This window comes from Triturus cristatus, chromosome 3_2, assembly GCF_964204655.1.
Source record: "Triturus cristatus chromosome 3_2, aTriCri1.1, whole genome shotgun sequence".
Taxonomy (NCBI): Eukaryota; Metazoa; Chordata; class Amphibia; order Caudata; family Salamandridae; genus Triturus; species Triturus cristatus.
Window position 1 is genome coordinate 933,974,627 of NC_140584.1, and position 23,673 is coordinate 933,998,299.

General features: G+C 46.5%; 1 protein-coding gene across 2 annotated transcripts in view; it reads left to right on the forward strand.

Annotated features, from left to right (window-relative positions):
* BRIP1 (BRCA1 interacting DNA helicase 1) overlaps positions 1-23,673 on the forward strand; it is a 1,188,160-nt gene that overhangs the window by 521,086 nt on the left and 643,401 nt on the right. The gene's annotated exons all lie outside the window — the stretch shown is intronic.

Consider the following 23,673-nt stretch of genomic DNA (forward strand, 5'->3'; position numbering starts at 1 on the left):
GAAAGCAGATCCTACTTTCCTACACTCATTAATAGTGTCCTAACATTTTTTTCTAAGAGCCATTCACATATGTAGAAATCACACTACAGTCGGGGCGGTATGTGGCATTTGGATACGGTAAAGCAGACAGTGAATGGCCAGCACAATAAATTCCATAATTTAGCCCCCCTTTTATGGTCTGGCTGGACAGCACAGCTGTGGTCAGACAATTATGTGAGAACCACCAGAAGAGGGGCTTTGGCTCCACCCACATGTAGATAGCCAGGAGTACATGTTTTTATTGGGCAGACGTTCTGTGCTTCCACAAAAAATGCTTACCTTTCATTAAGCTGTGATCATTTTGTTTATTTATCCAGTTACCTGATCTTGAACTTTAAGGGGCACACACATGCCATTGTAATGCTATCAAAGCGTCTTAATTAGATAATGTATGGTGTTTTTCTCTGGCAGCAGCACAGATAGGATGAGATAGTCATTAACATACATGGATTTTTAGATCTGGCTTGACAGTGCATTTTTAATTTTGACCTATTGGCATTGCCAATGCTTGTTTCTTTCCTTGTATTCACCTTTATTAGTGTCCCAGAAGATGTAGTCCTCTTCGCTGTAGATGACTTTCAGTTAAACAGGTTGTGATAGTCCCACCTTCACATCCTGGACCAGAAATGTCTTCTTCACTGGCTTCAGAGCTCTCCTCTTGTTAATTGTTTCAGGCGCCATGTCTGGAAACACCAGTATATTGTGGTCATCACAATGGTGACTTCATTTGGCCTTAAATGCAACTAGGATCCACTCACTAGAGTTTTTGACCTCCAAGGTCTAGATAGCCACCCCCTTGAAGCTGTGATACATGGCCATGCTTATAAGTTGTTTTCTCTGTTCAATCCAAGTACCAATAATGAGGGTGGGGCCTTCATCCTCAGCCCTGTATGAGAGCCCAGAACACCATAATTGGTTTTGATGCACAATGATTTCCAAGGCTTCTGTCCTTGCTAGGGCGTTATTCGCTGCTATCAGTAATTGTCCTCTCTTTGTGCTTACATTTTTTTCTCCAGTGTTTCAAATTTGTCATTTAGTTTGTCTAATTTTCCTTCCTCCCTGAAAATAGATTTCCAAACAAAAGCCCCTAGAACCAAGTCACAAGTAGGGGATAATAGAGCAGGTGCAGGGCATTGCTCCCATGTTTTGGATTGACCTTTTAAGATCTTAAAGGGGAAGAAGTCTGCCTTTGCCCTCCTCTGCTTCCCCCTGCTATTTGATATTACCCTCCTCTCCATTCATTGTAACTTCTTCCACTACTGAATGAGAACCATTAATTCATTCATTCATTGACATGCTAGACTCCGGGGTTGCAATGGAGGCTACTCCCCTCATCAGCCTCACACTTTTACTGCAGTGGCTCACTAGTGAGATTCATCGGATAGGTACCCACTCTCACACCTGCATGGATAATCCATACGTGCAGTCTAATAATGACTATGTCTATTTTAAGAAATTGAATGCAACATTTAGTACATGGACTTTTAAAACGTGTTTTGAGCGGTTTATGCAATGCTCCATGATACGAGAACGCTATGTCTAGGTTCATTTAGGTTTATAAATTGAAGAATGTGCTCTGGCAGAGGCCCACGCTTCCAGGTGTTCATACTTTTATCGGCCAGCACAGTCCTCACAGTGCTGTGTCTTGAACATGCATCCGACACATATATATCATTTGGAAAGCTTTTCTTGATTGGTATTTTTTCCTCCTCTTCAGTGTCAGTGAGTTGGATTTTTACTGCACTGCATGGAATATGTGGGAGAAATATCTAGTCTAGAAATATCTTAAATATTAATTCCCTGGTGATTATGCTGTTATTTTCAGCAAACATAAGGCTAGTCTAAATCTTGCCTGGTAATGAATTTCAGAAGACGGAAAATATTTTACTTTAATCTTCCTGGACTTATTGGTTACACCAGCATTTATTGACCAGAGCCATGTGCGTCCTTGCTTTGTGTGCTCAGGAAAGCACCATTCTTCTAAAAGGCATATTATAGGTCCCTTTGGGCATCTAAACCGTGAATAGGTTTGCTACATCATTTCGAACTCTAAAATGTTTATTGGAAAATGAGATTCTAGCTCAGACCTTTGAAGTGATCTGTTTTGTGGATTAAACACTCTAAAATTTGGCACATAATACAAGTTCTGCGTAAGTCAGGTATAATCACATTTTGAAGGCCTCTCAAATAATTTCCCTACATAGGATGTAAGCTATATCCATTGGCCGATGCGACGAGAGATGCGGGTGGTGCCCCTCCTGCGGCTCTGCGTGCGGAGCCCGCTGGGTCGACTCCGGGTATCTCTCCATTCCCGGGACCCGGTGCGACCCCTTCCCAGCTTCGGAGTTTCTACGAAGCGATGCATGCCATCCTTGGGCAGCCCGACTCCGCCTGTGCACCTTTGTGCCCGCGAACTCGGTTGGGGGCCCTGGACCTTCAATGCCCTCTGCTTCATCCCCGGCACTGCAGGGTCCCCTTGGATCCAGGCCTGGATCCGGATCGGCGCTGGTGAACCTGACTACACCTCCACCGGCGCCGACTCCACCGGCACCACATCCGCAGCCGACGCCGGTTGTGTCCCCAGCCGGCGTCGGCCCCGGCCTCCACCCCAATGTAGACACGGAGCCAGACTGACGTCGCCCGACGTCCGAACAGACGCCATTGGGTACTTTTGTGCCCCTGTTGTCTCCTGGTCCTTTCAGACCAGATTGGCAACCAGAGGAGGGTGAGGAGGACTGGGAGGGCCTGGAGACCCTTTGACTGACCAGTTGGGTTACGAGCCGGACTGGAGAGAGGAACTGGGGAAAGCCAGTGATCTGGATACCTCACCAGACCTTGGCATGTTGTCTCCTCCTACTGTGGCTACTGAGGTGGGAGTGTCTTATGCAGTGGTGTTGCGTAGGGCGGCCGAGGCTCTCAACCTCAAGCTTCCTACGGTGGCGGTCAGGACTAACCTCCTGACAGAGGTGCTTCTACCGGCAGTGAGCTCTTTTGAGCCCCTGCTGCCGTTTAATGAAGCCCTAACCAACAGCCTTTTGGGCACCTGGTCCAGGCCCAACACAGGGGCTCCTGTGGATAGGATGATTGCCCGACGCCACCACCCGGCCCATCCCAATTTCTTCTCCCAACACCCCTCCCCTGAGAGCTTGGTGGTCCAAGCCTCCACGTCAAAAGGCGCATTCCCTAACGCACCACCTGATCGGGAATCCAAAAAGCTGGACCACCTTGAGAAGATGTTTTCAGCTTGGGTCTGCGGTCGGTAAACACCGCATGTCTGTTGGGCCGTTACACTCACTCCGTGTGGAATATGGTGATGCAGGTGCTGCCCAAGTGCCCGGAGGTGGCCTGGGTCGTACTCTCCTGTGCAGTTGCCGAGGGGAGAGACGCAGCAAAGTTTACCATTTGCTGTGGAGTGGACACCACCGACTCGCTAGGAAGGGCAATTTCCCACATCGGTAGCCGTTCGACTGGCTGAGGTCAACTGGTTTTTCAGGGGATATCCAAGCTACTCTTATGGACATGCCCTTTGTTGGTCGTCGCCTGTTCGGCGACAAGGCAGACAACGCGCTAGAGTGCTTTAAAGACTCCAGAGCTACGGCCAAGTCGTTGGGCCTCTCCACCACCCACCCTGCGCAGTCTGCCTTTTGTGGCCACAGGCCGGCACAAGCTGTTCAGCCTCTGCGCGGTCAGGAACATGTGAACCACCGTTGTGGGTCTGGGGGCCAGTCCACCGCAGCCCCCTCATCAGCAGCCTCCAAACCCTCCCAGTCTTACCTTACAGGGCCACCAATCGCCAGTGGGCAGCAGGATTCGCCATCACATCCCCCTCTGACGCACCATCACGTCAGACAGGTGGGTTTTGCAAATAGTCCGAAGGGGCTACTCCCTCCCCTTCTAGACTACCCCCCCAGCCATGCCACCTCAGTACCATTGCATGTCGGAGGATCATCTGGCCCTTCTCCAACAGGAAGATACAGCTCTCTTGGCCAAGGGAGCCATCAAGCGTATTCCTGCTCCAGAATTAGGTTGTGGTTGCTACTCCCACTACTTTCTGGTGCCCAAGAAGGACAAAAGCCTGCTTACTATCTTGGATCTCAGGAACGTCAACCACTTCCTCCGGAAAGAGAAGTTCAAAATGTTGACACTGGCTCAGGTCCTGTCTGCCTTCGACCCTGGAGACTGGATAGTAGCGTTGGACTTTCAGGACGCTTACTTTCACATCCCCGTCCTGCCGGCCCACCGGGTAGGCCACGAGCACTTTCAGTTTACCGTGCTCCCCTTTGGCCTTACCAGCGCCCCTCGGGTGTTCACGAAAGTGATGGAGGTGGTCGCAGCTCATCTGCGCAGATCAGGGGTTCCAGTCTTCCCCTATCTCGACGACTGGCTGTTGAAGGCGGGCTCGGCCCAGGCAGTTGTCTCCCACCTCCAGACTACGGCGGACCTCCTGCACTCGCTGGGGTTCACTATAAACATGCAGAAGTCACACCTAATTCCTTCTCAGAAGCTCCTTTTCATCGTAGCGGTTCGGACACGACGCAGTTCCAGGCTTATCCTCCCGAGCAGCAAGTCTGGGATATTCGGGCTATGATTCCGATTTTTCAGCCTCTATCCCTGGTTTCAGTCAGAATTACCCTGAGGCTATGGCCTCCTGCTAGTGGATCATGCCAGGTGGCGTATCCGGGCTCTGCAGTGGGACCTGAAGTTCCAATGGGCACAGCATCAGGGCAATCTGTCCCATTACATCCAGATCTCGGAGGGCACTGCACGACAATTGCAGTGGAGGCTAACGAACCTGGATTAGGTCAACGGCAGATCCCTCTCCCTTCCCCAACCAGAGTTCACAGTGGTGACGGATGCATCCCCTCTGGGGTGCGGCGGCCACATGGGAGAGGCGGAGATCAGAGGCCTCTGGTCTTTGGCGGAGTCTGGGCTCTACATCAACCTTCTGGAGCTTCAGGCGATCCGTCTGACACTAAAAGCATTCCTTCCCTCTGTCTGGGGAAGAGTAGTGCAGGTGTTCACGGACAACACCACCGCCATGTGGGACTGCAACAAACAGGGCGGGGTGGGGTCGTAGACCCTATGTCAAGAGGCTCTGCGTCTAAGGACATGCCTGGAACATCAGGGCATAATCCCTGGTGGTTCAACATCTGGCAGGTTCACTGAACGCCAAGGCGGACAAACTCAGCCACAGGTGCATGATGGATCACGAATGGCGTCTCCACTCAGAGGTGGTGCAAGGTCTCCTTCAGCAGTAGTTAGATCTATTCGCCACCGAAAAGAATGCGCAATGTCCGCAATTCTGCGCATTGGAATTTCCAAGGCGGCACTCGCTAGGTGATGCTTTTCGTCGCCAGTGTAGTTGCCGTCTTCTATACGCCTTTCCGCCTATACCACTTCTGCCCACAGTGCTGAAGAAAATCAAGCGCAACCGGGCCCAAGTTTCTTGTGACTCCAGATTGGGCACGAAGAGTCTGGTATCCCGAGCTGCTACACATGGCCATCGATCCTCCGATCAGCCTGCCTCTTCGGGAGGATCTTCTATCGCAGCAGCAGGGGACGGTCCTCCACCTGAACCTGTCCAGCCTCCACATCCTTGCGTGGAGATTGAGCGGCTGCAGTTGACGGCGTTTGACCTGCCTCCCAAAGTCTGTGATGTTATTTTGGCAGACAGGCGTCCCTCCACTATGACGGTATACGCCTGTAGATGGAACAAATTTGTGGCATGGTGCGCTAAAAAAGGCTGTGGATCCCCTTTCTGCCCCTCTTTCTGTGGGCACTCTTAAGGGCTACCTCTCAGCCATTTCAGCCTTTCTTAGGCTTCCTGATCAGCCTTCTCTTTTCAAGTCCCCTGTTGTAGTTTGCTTTCTTAAGGGCATTACTCATCTTTTTCCTCCTGTTCCCTTCGTAATGCCCCTGTGGAACTTGAACCTAGTTTTGACGTATCTTATGTGTGCTCCCTTTGAGCCGCTACATAACTGTCCTCTTAGGCTTCTGACCTTAAAGACTGCTTTTCTGGTTGCCATCACCTCTGCGCGCAGGGTGAATGACCTCCAAGCTTTTTCTTCAAACCTCCCTTTCTGGCTGTTCATACAGACAAGGTTGTCCTTTACACTCGTCCATCCTTTCTTCCCAAAGTGGTTACTTCTTTCTACATTGGCCTAACCATCACTTTGCCCAACTTCTTTTCACCTCCGAATCCTTCTAAGAAGGAAGAGAGGCTCCACCATCTGGATCCAAATCATGCGCTTTCCTTTTACTTGGAAAGCACAAAGCAATTATGGGTGGATGACCAGCTCTTTGTTGGCTACGTCGGCGCTATAAAGGGTAGGCCGCACACAAGCTGATCATCTCTAGATGGGCCGTTTTGTGTATCAAAGCTTGTTATTCTTTGGCGAAGAAAGAGCCTCCTGTGGGGTTACGCGCCTTTCCACCAGGGCAACGGCAGTTACCTCCGCTCTGGGACGTGGAGTCCCCCTCCATGACATCTGTCAGGCAGCTACGTGGGCATCTCTGCACACGTTCACAAAACACTACTGCCTGGAAAGCCAAGTCTGGACAGACGGCTTCTTTGGCCGTTCTGTTCTCCAGTACTTTCTGGTGTGAACTTGGTTCGCAGACCCACCTCCGGGGTTGGTATTGCTGGGGTATCTATTCACAAGATAAGGAATGTATAACTAATTGTCTCTTTCAGATGAACAAGTTACTTACCTACGGTAACGATATATCTGTAAGAGACATAGATTAGTTATAGATTCCTTACCTTCCCACCTATCCTCCCAGTTCTGCGAACTGACTTCTAGGGTTAAGGATTTCCTTTCAGTGCCCTGGTTGTGTGCACCAGTGGTCAGTGTCTTGAATGGCTCTGCGCTTCTGGCGTGGAAACTCGTGTACCGAACCGACATCAGCACCGACGTCAGCACTCGAGGGCAGCGTCTAAGTAGCTGCTGCGACGTCATCCCGGCGACCACGACGCCAACGGCAAACGCGGAGCCGACCGACGCCAACTTTCAACTCGCTGATGACGAAAAAATTCTCAGGATCCAGTCTGACGCCTGGGGTAATTCACAAGGTAAGGAATCTATAACTAATCTGTGTCTCTTACAGATATATTGTTACCGAAGGTAAGTAACTTGTTCATTGCCAGTAGGAACTTTTGACATCTTAAAATATCTCTTTCTGCTTGAAATCAAAGAAAGAAATATATTACCTTAAAGTAAATTGTTTTAGATATTGGACATCCGGAAGGTGCCTTTTAAGTGATGAGATTATGAATGTTAATTAAACGGTTACCTTAAAAAGGCTTGTAACTATTTGATGTTTCTCTCGTAGGGGATTTCCATGTATAGTCATAAGCGTTGAATAGTCCTGCCCATCTACGTAGGACCCCAGAGCTCTTTATCCAATATAACTTCTTAAGTGCTCAAGTTCATCTTTCTTCGGGAAGGCCTTGAAAAGTTACTTAAGATAGTTGTAATGTAGCCAAGGACAAGGCTACAGTGGCCAGAATTCTTAATCTTGGAGTTACAAAAGAACAGGTTGCAATGCAATATGTGCTCAGTACCTGAATAAATGTGTAAGGGCACAGAAAAACAATCTTCACAAACCCTTTTGCTATGTGAGAAACAGAGATGAAGAAGTGCAATGCAATGTATCCCAGAGGCTGCTATTATAATCAGAAGAAAAAGGAGGCTGTGTCTTTAAGAGCAGAGAGACCTCCAATATCCCGTCATGCTCAGCCAGAGGCAGTTACCTCAGTTCTTTTTCCCAGCTCTTTCTGACGGAACTCTTGGAGTTGATCTCAACCTTCCTAGGTTTTTTCTTCAGTATAGAACTTTAAAATACAGGGTATTTTGCTTCACTCGACTTATTTGGTCTCTCTCTGTTGAATGAGTTTTTTTCCTGACGGGAAAAAGGTTTTATTCCTAGTTAAAATGCCATCTCTCTTTGACAAAGGCCCTCACTGTGGCAGGAAAAAGACCAAAACAGATCTCCACAAGGTCTGTATTATTTGTCTACCATCTTCTCACCTTCCTGCCTCCTGTGACATCTGCAAGACCTTCTCCAGACGAACCTTGTGTGACAGGGAAAAGATTTGCCTGCAGGGAAGTGAAGAAAGAAGAAGACAGCAAGAAGCCAGTGGGACCATAGAGCGAGGGGGAGGTAATTCTTCCACCAGGGCTCTTCCCGCAGTCTCCAGTGGTCGTGGGAGATCTTTGAGGCGTTTTCAGGCAGAAAACTCTATTGGTCCCGGTTGAGGTGAGGTACAGCGCTGACATGCCCGCCGTCATTGATTGGCTAGACGTCACACAAACGTCGACGCTCGACATCGAGAACTACCTTGCACCGACAACCGATGTCGAGACATCCAATGACGCCGAGGGATTCCGACTCGCCGTCACCGAGAAGTGGGCGGTGGACGTCGAGAGCCAATTGACGACAAGAGTGGTCGACGTCGAAAAGCTGGTCGACATCACGAGCAAGCCTACCACGACAGGGGTCGACATCGAGGAGCAGATCATCGTCGAAAACCAGTCAATGACGATGGAGGTCAACGTCGAGAAGATCCTCGTCGTCAAGGAGACAGCGATAATCCAAGAGAAGGAGAATCTACTTTTTATCTGATTCTCACTCCAGATTCCCATCTCTAATAGAGATACCCTCTTCTCCCATTCCGGTATCTCCTCAACCGTATTCATCGGCTCCACCAGTTCCCCTGCTTCCGGCACTACCTGTTCCTCCTCCTCTTTCACCTCCGCCAGCTATACCGACACCTGCCATTCCACCTCCTGTGGTAGCTCAGGTTCCAGTTACACCAGCACCTAGGAGATGTCGATCAAGGACATGCCATTGATCTCACCATGGACACTCAGGTTCCTCTTTTGCATCACACCATTCAAGCTTGCATCGCTGATGTCATCGCAGGTCAAGATCACGTTCCCACCGCCATTGCAGCGGGATACGTCCTCTTCCACCAGAGGATACTCTTCGACCTTGTCGGACTCACCTCAACCTTGAGCCTCACCAATTGATGACACCAACACCTTTCAGGAGGTTTTAGTTCGATGCACTGCAAAATTGAACATACCTATGGTAGTCCCCACTCCATCGACTTTGTGATATTCGAAACTCTTCACCAACTCATGGCCTCAAGACCCTTACTTCCGCTAGTGCTGGGTCTTCTTGAGCTAGCCATGGAGTTGTATTCTGAAAGCTGTCGGTTTAGAGAAACCTAAAGACCAGCGACGTCCATTCCAAACCTACCACCGTCATTTCTCGTCACAGAGGGTTCAAACCCCTTAATGGCAGTCCAGTAAATAACATCAGTATCAACAGCACTACTAGTCTCAACGCAAGCAACCGAGGGGACGTTCCAGTCAGCTAACCTGGGAAGCAAAACCTGTGACCTCAAAACCCTGAATCCTCTCTTCCCCAACTTCTGTTACGCACTCGGGTTGGGGGAGGCATTGCAAATTATCTGGCAGAGTGGCAACACATTGCAACCGATGCCTGGGTCTCGAATATTGTCAAACGTGGCTATCGTCTCAGATTCACTGCGCCACCACCATCCATTCCACCAAGGTTGTCCACATCTTGCTTCAAACTTCTACAAGAGAAAGTCATCACGCTATGCCAAAAGAAAGAGGTGGAACAGGTCCCTCGGAACCAACGAGGCCAAAGTATTTAATGCAGGTACTTCCTTGTGACAAAAACGGGCAGACAAGAGTTCAGGCCTATTCTTGACCTCCGAATCACAAAGAAGTGGATCAGAATGGAAAAGTTCAGGATGCTGACATTACATCAAATTTACCCTCAACTTCAACGGGGGTTCTGGCTTCGTTCAATAGACCTTCACAATGCTTATTTCCACATTTCCATCGTAAAGTCAGAAATTCCTCAGATTCGTTGTGGGGCTGAACCAATACCAAAAGGCGGTTCTACCATTCCTCCTCAAATCAGCACCCAGGACATTTTCCAAATGCATGACAGTGGTGGCGGCTCATCTAAGAAAACACAGAATCTTTGACTATCCCTATCTGGACGACTGGTTGATCAAGGCTTCCACTTTCACAGAAGCCCCAAGAGCATTTCCAGTGGACCTGCGATCTGCTCCATCGCTTCGGTCTCCACATCAACTTTCAAACGTCCACGTCAATACCACTCCATACGTTGCATTACTTAGGAGCTACCATTGAAATGCTACAGGAAAAGGAGTGTCCTTCGTAGGAACAACGTTTATTCATTCTCCAGAAATGCCACAACCTCCTGAGGGTGGCCCGCCCAACAGTTCACATAGTCTCCTCTCTCCGCGGCTCGATGGCCTCCTGCATATTTCTGACTCCTTACGTTCTCTCCAGGAGTGCTTGGAGGATCAGTGGAACCTGTTCACAAGGAACTGGGAGGACATGATCAGCCTTTCCACTCATGCTGTGGAATCCCTCCAGTGGTGGTGTTCCCCAAAAAATCTGCTTAGGGGAATGCTTTTTTACCAACAGGACCCAACACAGGCCAAAGTGACTGATGCCCCTCTGCTGGGGTGGGGAGCCCACATGGATCACCTGCAAATACAAGGACCTTGATCCTTGAAAGGACAGACATACCATATCAACCTCCTGGAACTACGTGCAGTTCACCTGGCACTCATGGCGTTTCAACCTTCGTCCACGACCAACACCCTTCTTCTTCAGACAGACAATACCACCACCATGTACTACCTTAACAAGCAGGGGGGAACACAGTCCAGAGCCCTGTCACAAGAAGCTCAAACGATCTGACACTGGCGTCTTGCCAGGAACTTGAACCTGATTGACGTAAACCTCCCAGGTGTGCAAAACATTCAGGCAGATGCCCTCAGCAGGGTTCTCGACGAAAAACCACGAGTGGGTACTGAACGAAGAGGTCGTACAAGATATCTTCAACTTGTGGGGCACACCTTCTACAGACCTTTTCGCCACAGCGGAAAACAAAAAATACTGCGATTTCGCCGCCAGATTTTTCCATCCAAGGTCATTAGGAAATGCCCTATGAATCGACTGGTCCAAAAGATTTGTGTACGCTTTTCCTCCAAAACCTCTGAGACCGGTACTCCTGCGCAAACTGTCCACCACAGCAGCCAAGATCATTCTCATAGAGCCAGAATGGCCCAGACCACTATGGTTCCCAGACCTGCTTCACCGGTCTATCCGTCCACATCTCAGGCTGCTATGTAAGCCAGACCTTTATCATTTATGGCCCAGTTCGCACTGGTCTAGGCCTTAAGGTCTTAAGACTATACATAGAAATCCCCTACGAGAGAAGGTATAGTTTCTTTCCTGTAACTTCAGTTCTCTCGTAGGGGCATTTCCATGATAGTCATAAGCAACCCTCCCTCCTCCCCGATGGAGTAGATAGACAATTTTCATGCTCCGTTATTGTTCATCTAGTACAGCCTTCAAAAAGAGCTGAGGTAACTGCCTCCGGCTGTGCATGATGGGATATTGGAGGTCTCTCTGCTCTTAAAGACACAGCCTCCTTTTTCTTCTGATTATAATGGCAGCCTATGGGATACATTGCCTTGCACTTCTTCATCTCTGTTTCTCACATAGCAAAAGGGTTTGTGAAGATAGTTTTTCTGTGCCCTTACACAATTATTCAGGTACTCGGCACATATGTCATTGCAACCTGTTCTTTTTCCACTCAAAGATTAAGAATTCTGGCCACTGTAGCCTTGTCCTTGGCTGCATTACAGCTTTCGTAAGTGACTTTTCAAGGCCTTCATACAGAAAGGCGAACTTTAGCACTTAAGAAGTTATATTGGATAAATTGCTCAGGGGTCCCCGCAGATGAGCAGGACTATTCAACGCTTATGACTATCATGGAAATACCCTTACGAGAGAACTGGAGTTACAGGTAAGAAACTAAACCTTTTTTAGGATATTTAATCAGTAGTTGATGCATTGTGAAGATGTAGAATGTTTCCTGGAATAATAGTCCGAAATAATTTTAAATCTTGACACTGAGTGATTTGATTATCTGCACAAGAACTTTCAAATAGCTAAACAGGATAATTTTTAGCGGCATGTTACGTTTTCTGCAAATCTGTTGGGGGATAGAGAAAATAAAAAAGCAAGGGGGGGTCAAAAATAAGTGTTTACTATTTTAACTCTCGCAGGAAACTTTATTCTCTGATGAAAAGATTTATACCATAATTAGCATGAAACTAGAACTTTACTCGGATGAGTATCTTTGCTTGGTTTGGTGCAAACCAGTTCAGTAGTTTTTAAGAAACGGGCAATATAAAATCTATTGAATTGGCATTGGAGAGTTCAATCATAGAGACATCTTGACAGCGTAGACAGTCCGTTAACTTGTGTTCACAAATTGTCTAGGGTTGATCTAAAGTTCACTTTGCTGTCCATTACAGAAAGCAATACACCAATTTTGCATACAACTAGTACTTTACTAAGAGGAGGACCTTTGCTTGGTTTAGTGTCAAAGGCATATCAGGTGGGCTTCGATTGATTAGATCTAAGAGACATTGTACAGCTTAATGAACATAATGAGTCCAAGCTGAGGGCAGCTATTTGGACGAGGTCTGGAGTATCCCAAGCTTGGTACATGGACTGTATACTGCATGGGAGGTGGTCCAGTCTCATTTTTTACAAAAAGCCTCATTTAATGATCTTCCCTTAATTTTCTAATATCACTGCATGAAAAGGCTGTTCCATTCAATAAAAAATAGTTATTTTGGGCTGGCTGGCTGAGAGCATGTCCTCATCATCCAATCCGATTTGACCTCCATGTTACCAAATCCCATTCTAGGTTCATTTCATTTAATTCATTTAATTTCATAAGGCTTTATTCGAACATAAAATAAGTTCATAAAAGCACAATTAAAAAGACAACATGATAAGAAAAACATACAGAGGCAGAAAAATCAACAGCATAGAATTATTAAAATTGTTAAAAGTGCATATTTTTCCTAGCATTAATGGATTTGAGAAGGAAAGTAGACGTGTAAAAACACACGTCCGGATGATGCAAATTAAAAAGTAAACACATACAGTCACGTAATGATTTGACCCCGACTTTAACAAACAAGGGTTTCAAATAGGCTGTCCGATAATATTTATACAGCTGGCAAAGCAGAAGAAAGTGCACAGTGCTTTGGGGGGTAGAGTTGTCACATGGACATGGACCAGCTGGGTGTAAGTTCAAAGAAGGGAAGGCAGCAAGGTTGTGGACTACTCCCATTCTAAGTCTGGTCAATACAAATCGATGTGCCTTCTAGGTAACTTGAGATAAATAAAGTTGGTAGCCCACAACTTCATTTATATCATGGTAATAGGCATAGGATGAAAGCTTAAGGCTAATATGGTGTCGTTTGGTGGAAACCTGGTGTAGGAAACGCTGCTTAAGGTCAAATTTGGACAACGCATCTACCCCATGGTAATCCATAGTAATATTGATGTTAAAGAACTCCAGAAATTTATCGATTACATATTTTAACCATGGGATTTTAGTGTAATAGTCCAAAGTAAGACAATCAGAAATAATAGCTCTATACAAAGAGGTCTCTTCTTTGGTCCAAATGGAGCGCCATAGGATCAATGGTCTAAGGAGAATCAAATCGGAAAGATAGTCAATGCCCAATTCATTATGCACTAAGGCATTTGAAACAGAGGTTGGTAGGCACAAAAGTTTCTTCAAAAAATCATTTTCCTCTACCTGGAGAGATTCTGCCGGGGCATAGCCCCATATACCAGCTCCGTACAAGGCGATTGAAACACACCGTGATTGGAATATTTTCAGCATGTCATTTACTCGCCTATCTCCCAATTTAGTTGCCATGGTAAAAATTCCATATGCGCTCCTGGCCATTTTAGACCGTACATTCTTATGCTCATTTGCCCAGGACTTTTTGTTTGAGAAAGTAACCCCCAAATACGAAAAGTTATCAACAGCCTGGACCTTTTGACCCTCTATAAAAAAGGAGGGCTGTTTCTTTCCGAGCCTGCGACCATATTCCATTACATAAGTTTTGGATTTATTTAAAACTAACTTTCTGCTTTTGATAAATTGCATAAAACCGTCCAGCAGCTGTTGAAGACCGTATGGTGTACGTGAGATTAAAACCGCGTCATCCGCGTAAAGTAACACGGGGACGTATTCATTATTTATTTTGGGAGCATCCACTGACAAAGATTTAAGAAAGGAATCAATCTCATTAATAAAAAGTATAAAAAGCAGTGGGGCTAGGACACATCCCTGGCGTATTCCACGCCCAATCTTAAACATGTGAGTGCATTCACCTTGTGGTCCATAACGGACACATGCTCTCAGTTTGGTATATAGGCGTGCTAAAAAGAAGACGATACCCTCTGGGGCCCCCATTTCTAACAGCTTTACCCAGAGAATGCCGTGATCCACCAGGTCAAAGGCACTACTTAGATCTGCGAAGCAGAGGTAAATAGTGCCGGTCTTGGCCAAAGTATATTTGCTGATGAGCAGTTCTAAATTTAAGCACTGCTCGATCGTACCGCGACCTTTCCTAAAACCAAACTGACTCTCGGCTAAAATACCATTTTCCTCCGCCCATTCCTCCAATCTCACCAGGAGCACACGGCTCATAACTTTTACAGAGGAATCCAGCAGGGAAATTGGTCGATAATTCTTGGCTTCCCCACGGTTGCCTTTCTTAAAAATTGGGACTAAAATGGATTCTTCCCAGGTCGGGGGCATTTCATTGCTAACAGCTGCATTAAAAATATTGGTAAGCAGAGGCCCCCATAATTCTGGGATCAACTTGTATACATCAATTGGTACCCCATTTGGGCCTTGGGCTTTTCCCCCTTTGCTGTCCCTTATACTGTCTAAAACTTCTTGTACCGTAAAATTTAATGAAAGATGCGGCCATCTATTCTCTAGAACATTAAATGCACCATCTGACTGGAAAATTTTAGAGAAATGCGAGACCCACTCAGCCTGCATAACGTTCGAGGTTAGTTCCGGTATTTTGTCATCTTTAAGGAATGGAGAATTGACAGTTTTCCAGAACAGGGGACAATTATTCAGTTCAGCTGCCTTAGTCAGGTTGTCCCATGCCTCCTGCCGGAGTTCCAATTTCCTGCGTTTGAGGGTTTCTTTATATCTGGCTCTTAAATCTACGACCAGACCCCTATCTCTAGGTTTAATTGATAGGGCAGATTTCAGCTCCCTCAGAGCCAGGGTGCAAGTTGAGTTGAACCAACCCCGCGGTCGATCCTCCTTATGTTTACATGTACTTGTAAGCTTTGAGTTGATGGCCGCGTTAATGTTAATAAAATGCTCTATAGAGCCAAGGGAACCTAAATTATCTTCTAGGATCGCGATAATATCTACTAGGCAACTGGAAATGATAAAATCAGACGTAATGTCAGCCTTGTCCCCCTTCCATCTAAGTCTTGTGCCATTGGGGCGTTCGGCCTCAATACTAGTTACAGTACGGCCCGGAGTACTGGCACCATCCTTATCCCATAACATAGCCTTTACTACCAGGCAGTTATGGTCACTGAGTTGGATGTCTATTACTTTAGGGGCCGTAATCCAAGCCTCAAGACCCGGGGAAATACAGATAAAATCTATTATTGAATTTGTTCCCCGGCCTGTAAAGGTGGGGCAAATCTCCCCCTTTGAATTTTTCTCATTGGCCATAATACACATATTATATGTGGCAAGAAGGTTATTTAGGGAATCTCCATAATGATTGTGTTGAAAATGAAGAATCCCATCCTCATGACCGTCCACCAACCCGCAGACATTAACCTCTGAGAAAGGACAGGTAGTAATATTGAAATCCCCAGCCAAAAACAGATCAAAGACTTCATTAGATTCCTTGAAAAAGTCTACCAGTGCCTTTGAAAGATCTTTAACCGGCTGATCCCTAGAATCATTAAAAATATTATTATAAAAATTGATTAGAAGAATGTTCCTACCTCGACTTATGTGCAGCCATAGAAACTGGGAGTGAGCGCCAACTTGAACATATTTAATAACCGACAAAGTGGCTTTAACTGAGATCAAAACAAGTAGGCCCCCCTTGGCTCTACCGGATACTGAAGCGGTAGCGGGTAGCTGGTATGAATTGAAACCACTATATCCTTTGAAGTCAGTGCACCAAGTTTCCTGTAGACAGATTATATCAAAAAGGTCTAGAAATTCCGTCCACCCCAGACTATCTGATTTTGATCTAATTCCCGCTATATTCCAATTTACAATATAACATCCGGAAGAACCATGGATACCTGATCCCGAATTAATACAGTTACTGCCCTGTTGGGAGGTGACGATGATAGAGGTCTCCTTGTATAAGACAGGGTGACCTACTGGATCTCCCTCCTTACCCAGAGTCATACAAACTAAGGTTGACCCAAGAATTACCTCCTCCGCCCCTGGCAAACATACAGATGGGCCTGTATCCAATAAAACTTGATTCCCCTGGGTTTCCGGTGATACCAAACCCACCTCTGTTTGAAATTCCAAACAGGCTTCAGTAACGTCCATCTTATCCATTAATATGGGCTCTTCTGTTAATCCTAAAGCGACACCATCCTCCTGTCAATCATTTTGGTCCAACCCACTCAAGCATTGAAAACGGTTAGCAGTATCTATCTGGAAACTGTTTGCCAAGCTAAACACCCCTTCCCTCCTCGGTTTCCCTGCCCCGCGGTGCACTGGAAAGTGCTCTATATGCTGACTATAGAAAAAGCCGAGAGGGCGGAGTGAAATCCCCTGGTCAATACTGGGGCGGGACGTGGCTCTAATCAATGCTGTCGTCGCAAGGTGGGGAGTACTAAAATTTATAATAACACAATCCCCGGGAATGTTTTTAGGGGACATTCCAATCCAATTACCTCTAGTAGTAGCCAAAATCTGATCCGCCATAGCCACTGGAAAGCCACATTCGCGGTTAAGCCATGCCACAGTTTTGTTTTTAAGCGAATCGTGTGATTCCACAGAGTGGTAGGGCCTGTCCTCTCTGATGGGTGGCACATTGGTCAGGACTGCCACATATGGTGCGCATTCAGGGGGCAGATTTGGTTGCGAAAGGCTACAATTATTGAAATTCCCCCTTCCGGATGTCCTTGTCGTAATTCCCGGGGCATAGGTAGCTACGTTTGGGGGGATACCAATAGGACAAGAAGGCATAGCTGGAATAGCACTAGGTTCACTCCCAGAAACAGATCGTGTTACGTTACTGACAAAGCCTTGTCGTTCAATAGCAGGAATAGTCCTACTCATTGACTGTGGGGGGATATTAGTGCCCACACATGACTGACCAATACTAGATAGATCGTTAGAGGGTTGCATGCATTTACCAGTCAAGCCTACATTCCCACTTACCACAGCGGGCAATTAAGGGCTATTATTAAAGTTTAATCTGGATTGCACCATTTCGCCTAATCTGTTCACTTCCCTAGATATAGCCTCGAGATTATCTAAAAGAGGTATGATAATTTTATCTAACTTACTGTCAATCATACCAATTAGCAACTCGAGCTGGTCAGGGGCTAATGTCATATGGGTAGAATGAACCTCGTTATTGGAACAGATGTGCTCAGGGGAGTCTGTATTAGAAACAGAAGCAGTGTTCTTTTTCCTTTTGCTGACCCCTTTTTTATGCAAAGCAGGTCTGTTAAGATGTGACCCTGATCTTAACACCCTATGTACATTAGGAACCACGGGGGACACAACAACAATATCGTTAGGAGACCTTATAGTATCAGATACCTTGGCGACATCGGTATCAAGCGGAGAAACCTGAGTTGACTCAATTACACAAGTACCCACCCTCACTGGAGAAACTATAGGGGCCAATGCTTGAATATCATCAGAAGAATGGTTCTCAGCAGGAACTAGTTGGCTCGTTATCTCAGGTCTATTATTACTGACTAGACCCAGGGATAATCTACGTTCCTTGTTGATCTTGTCTACAATTTTAACCAAATAATTGGCAAGTGTAGAAACAGTAGAGCGAAGGGTCCCAGTTGACTTAGACATGTTGCCTGAAAATAAAATAAATAAAATATATGGCAAACACAAAAAACTACCAATTAAAATGGCACTTACTATGAAATGGTTCCAACTATTTAAACATTACACAAACAATAAGAACAAATGTAGACCACGACTTAAAACCCTTAATTAGAACACGAATTGGTAAGGATTGTATATCAAAACGGGTCTGTGATTAACCGATGTTCCTGGGACCATAGGGTATAGGGTGCACAACGTTGTGCAACGAACTTAAATCCACAGCGTGCAACAAAATACAGATAGTCCCGGCAAATATAAATGTCACAGTACCTTGTGATAGTGGCCTTATCGCCGAAAAAATTAGGGGGGTGGCCCGGCCCGGCCTCCTTTGGCCCCTGACGGCCACAGACGGCCCGCCCTCTGCCTGGGCTCTACCCGGCGCCGCCCGCGCGCGCGCCTCGCGACGCTGAGGGAGCTTCGTCTTTTCAAGCGCCTCCGGGCGAGCTGGACGCGGAAGCGAGGTGAGTCTCCCCTCGCGGCTGCGATGTCGGGCAGCGGGCGAGGGAGACACCCCATGCAGGAACCACTGGTCGTCAATCCCACTCAGGTAGGGCTGTTAGCTCAAGTGTCCGACCTTCACACAGCAATAATGCCTCCCAGTTCCACCGGGGGAGCTTCGTCTTTTCAAGCGCCTCCGGGCGCGCTGGAAGCGGAATCGAGGTGAGGAGCAGGGGCTCAAGGGAAATGTAGTCTCCCCTCGCGGCTGCGATGTCCGGCAGCGGGCGAGGGAGACACCCCGTGCAGGAACCACTGGTCGTCAATCCCACTCAGGTAGGGCTGTTAGCTCAAGTGTCCGACCTTCACACAGCAATAATTTCTACAGCAGAGTAACCACAGATACGGACGATACCTAGCAACAACATCCCAGGTGCATATTGTGTGTGTTTATGTACAGAGCCTGCATGTCATGTGCCCTTTGTGCATGAGTGAGCCAGGGGAACTGAGGCTTGTGAGATCAATTTGAGATGCACCGGGCTTGACCTTCTGCACAAGATTGAGGTTGGTTGTTTTCCTTGACAGTGGAAGTGTATTGCTGACATTAATGAAGAAGGAGCAAGGAGATATGAAAATAACCTCTCCTTGGACAAGAGGAAGACAAGATTTGAGTCCACAAACATGGCGTCAAGCTTGAATTCACAGATATAGAGGATCATGAAATGAGAGGGCTATGAACCATGATTCTGAAGTGTCCAAAAACAAGTTTGTCCTACCTCCTGAATGGGTGACTGAGGATGCTGAAATGGAGCAGAGACCTTCATACACTGGTACTAAAAAACTTGCTAAGTTAGTTCCTCCCTGTCCCCTGACTGTTGTCTTCCTGATGTTAAGCCCTAGCAAGATCTTCTGTGACAACCATGCATCCTTCTTTACAGAGATTCTGGCAGTTTTCATACAGAGCTTTATAGTCACTTAACCATCTTTCATTAAGTTTACAACAATGCAGGCTATTGTTGATGCTTCATTTAAATAGGTCTTTGGTACCCAAAATTTCTCATACCATCAAGCACTTTTATTTATGGATGCGTTGATTGAAAGATGCATAATTTCCTTCCTATTAAGGATGGAGACCCAGTAGTGGAAGTGCTGTTCAGTGCAGCACTGGACTACTAAAATGCCCATTTGTCCATCTCTCAGTTTGCCATTGTTACTGCCTCCTTGTAGGAAATAACTCTGCAATGCTTCCGATATGAGAATTGAGTTTGAGAGACCATGTGCAACCATCATGGTAAAATTGCACTTTAATTAAGGTGCAGCCTGCCCTCTGAGTTGCATTTTTTACCAACGAGTGACAGCCTTTATCTGCTCACCCTTTCTTCTTTCTTTTTAGTCTTCCTTCTGTGCTTCCTTTCACCATTCATTTTTTCTTACTTTCACTCTTCCTTTTTTCCTTTTACCATTCTTCCTTTCAATGTTTGTCCTTCCTTCCTTTCACCTTTCAGCCCTTCTTGCCCCTTTTCTCCTCCCCATTATGCTTACTTCTTCTCCCCTCTTTCCCTTTTCTGCTTCCCTTTCTCCCTCCTGCTGATATGTTTGCGTTTTTGTGTGCCCTTTTTTAATGGCCTTTTGCATTATTTCTCTGTTACTATACTTGGGAGCCCTCAGCACTTGATCTCAGCTCTGACCTTGGATTCCTTTATTGTGGTATTTATGAGCCTTTGTCTGTAGTTATGCAGACAGATCTGGCACATAAGGAACTAGTCAACATTTTCGTGCTACCTAGCTTAGCATCCCGTGGAGTCCAATCTCCACTCTTAACCGCTGACGTGGGTGGGAGACGCAGGAGCTACTGACCCCAACCTTGGTGGCTGAGGCCTTTTACTCATGATGTCTAGGAGCCTGACCTACTATGGATCCCGAGCACCTGGGCCAAGTAGCCCTTCTGCAGTTGACTCTCAGTTGAAGCTGTGATCGAGCAGTTAAGGCTCCCTTGTGTGGGGGAGATGTAGATACAGGTCAGTGAACAAGACCATTAACTCAAAGTGCAAACAGCATGAACAATAAAGCAATGTCCAGTTAAATGGTTGCTTTTATAAGAAAAAATTGTATATTATTTCTAATTCTACACATGCAAAGAAATATGATATTCAGAAATAACAACACAATCCCCTTGAGGTCCTGGTTCTCGTAGTTGTCTGGCAAATCCATGTTCCACCCTCCTTCATGTAATGTGTATGGGGTTATTCCCCATTCACTGGTGGCTAAATCCAGGGAATGGCCACTATTAGGCGGTTCTCAAGAGTTTCCCTTTTGCCTCTTCAGGTTTTAGTAAAAAGTGTCTATGATTGCGCATCATAATTTGCAGCGAGTCCCTTGGGGCCCAAAGGGGCCAGTTCTCATCTTACCAGCTCTCGCAGCACAGAAGAATTCAGAGTTGCAGCGGGTGCCCTCCGCACGCTCACCTGTTGTAGTGTTGTGTGAGTTAGCAATGACAAAACCCTTTTGGCTCCTGATGGTCTGTGTAGAACTGGGATGTAAGTGTTAGAGCGTAGTGAAGTGATTACAGGTTTAGAATCTTGAGTTTGCGGTTTCACGTGGATGAATAAAGACGTGCTAAACTAAGCTCCGTGTGTGGCATAATAATTAGCGGGTACCCCAACTGGGGAGGATGCTACAACTGGCTACTAGATATGGGATAAATAACCCAAAGATCGACAGTGCTCTCCCAGAGAGTTTGCAATGATCCTGAAAACTGCTCGTGCATTCCGGTTGTGCCTTAGTCGAAGTGCCAAATCGACTTTTGGTGTATGTAGAGTCAAAGCGGAATTCCAGTCTTGTTGGCCAAGAACCTGCTGGTAAGGCCATAAAGAGAGGTACTGCGCTACTACCCAACCTAAAAAATATACATCATACGGAGTGATAACATTAAAGGCAGATGCGACCAGGTTTTGAAAGAGCAGCCAATAGAGACAGCAAATTGCAAGATAACACTGCGATCAGAAGCACTGTGAGGCAGAGACTAACCAGGTGTCAGACAGTGCAAAGAGACCCCTAATAACAAAGCAGGTCAGATACAAGAAACAATCATCTGCTTACTAGAACTGAGTATTGAGAGTCATCATACCATGGCATTGGATAGAGTAGCCCCAGAAGAAGTGCCCTGGGTTGTTCATACCAGAAACGGCACACCACCAAAGCTGCTGGATGGCGGCTCAGAACAGCTCCTGAAGTCTCCAGAAAAGTGAAGGGCTCCAATGGAGACCAAGATGGAGGTCAAGGTTCTACAGACTGACCAAGATGACCCAGAGGCCTGAACAGCATAGGGCCTTAGAGATGGTATGGATGAAGCAGGTACTGGGGAACAGCAGACACTGTCGGAGAGTACTCCGCACTCAGTGTCAGCCAATCTCACAAATGCTTACAATGCCGCCACCTTCCTGAAACCACCACCACCACCATTCGATACCACCAATAAACTGAATATTGGCGACGGATGGACTGCTTGGATAGAGACATTTGATGATTTCATTGATGCTATAGAAGAAATAGATAACAAGAAGATGATCAAATATTTTTAGAATCTAGCTGATGAAGATGTAAAAGAAGTCATAAAGAAAATGCTGCAAGATGACAAAATTACATACCATCTGATAAAAGAGATGGTATGAATGAATGAATGAATTTAATGATGAGGAAGCTATACGTCTCAGAGTTATTGACAGATGCATGCCAGATTCATTCAGACGACGAATGCGGAGAGAAACTCTGTCTGGAGCCAGTTCTCATGGCTGCCAGAGCTGAGGAGCATGTTGATCGATAAGCTGCTGACTTGGAGGCTGGAGGTGCCCTTCTTTTTTTTTTTTATCTGTTTCCAGACACCAAAATGTAATTTGATGTATGTTGGGGTTCGGCTTCTTTTGAAGTTGACACTTCTCATTTTCTTTTTTCCTTGTGAAATGATGTCCTTTACATCATGCAAGACACCAAAGCATATTGCCCCATAACACAGTTCATGGCAGTGGCTAGAGTTCACACCTGGATGTCAGCCACAGTGATATGTACATCAAATGTTTAATCCCAGACTCCCAGCCCTACTCTCTACGATTACCTTATGAGCCCCATCTCCTTTCCCGATGTGTGTTCCGGCCCCTTCCCTGTGATCTATCACTGACTCTAAGAGCAGTCTTCCCTCCAGTGTATGTCCCACGCAGCTCACAGGAATGCAACAATACACTCATCTGTCTGGAGGTGGGGGGATTCCTCTCCTCCTCATGTCTTCATCAGTCAGGCCTGGGCTTCCCAAAATGAAACCATGTAATGTATCATTGCAGGCGCACTTAGTCAGTGTACATTCACAGCACATATACTATCCAGCATTGTTACCTCCACACATTGTACCGTTACAAGTGCATATGCATTCAGCACACACATTCAGTTTGCGTGCACTGTTAAGCACTGAAGCTTTTCTATATTGTACCAGGGTGTGCTTTCTGTGAACTCACATTGCCAGCACACACACATTCACTATGTGCATGCTGCACCACACTACGCCCTTCATGTATTCTACTTCACACAAGCACACATACACCCAGCACATGCTTGCACTGCCCAGCACTGCATTGCTTTTGTAATTTATTTCTCGCAGGCATACATACACCTAGTACATGCACTAACCACACATGCACTACACAATACAGCTCTATCCCTGTACTGTACCCTTCCCATGCAAACATGCATCCAGCGGAGTCACTACACCTGCGCTACGCAGCACTCCACATCTACCTGATGTAAGCCAAGGTTGAGTTAATCACACAGGAACAGAATTTTTAAAAGAGATGAGTGAGCCTGTAGGCCTCACTCCAGTGACGCAGGGTAAAACGGTCCTGTTCACTACGACTGATCCATACACGGCATGCTGCCGCGCTCATGCTTCTTAACTCTTGGTGAAGGCAGAAGCCTTCTACCACTATGAGTGTAGGTTTTTGGGCGCCCCTCCTCGTTCAACAAGACCACAGTCTATGAGACAGGCCTATGTCATGGGCCAGATGCATAATCTATGTTTATCCATGACTAAAACACACCATTACGGATCCAGACAACAATACAGTTGGGCACGCAGGGCAGGGGTACACATCTCTTACC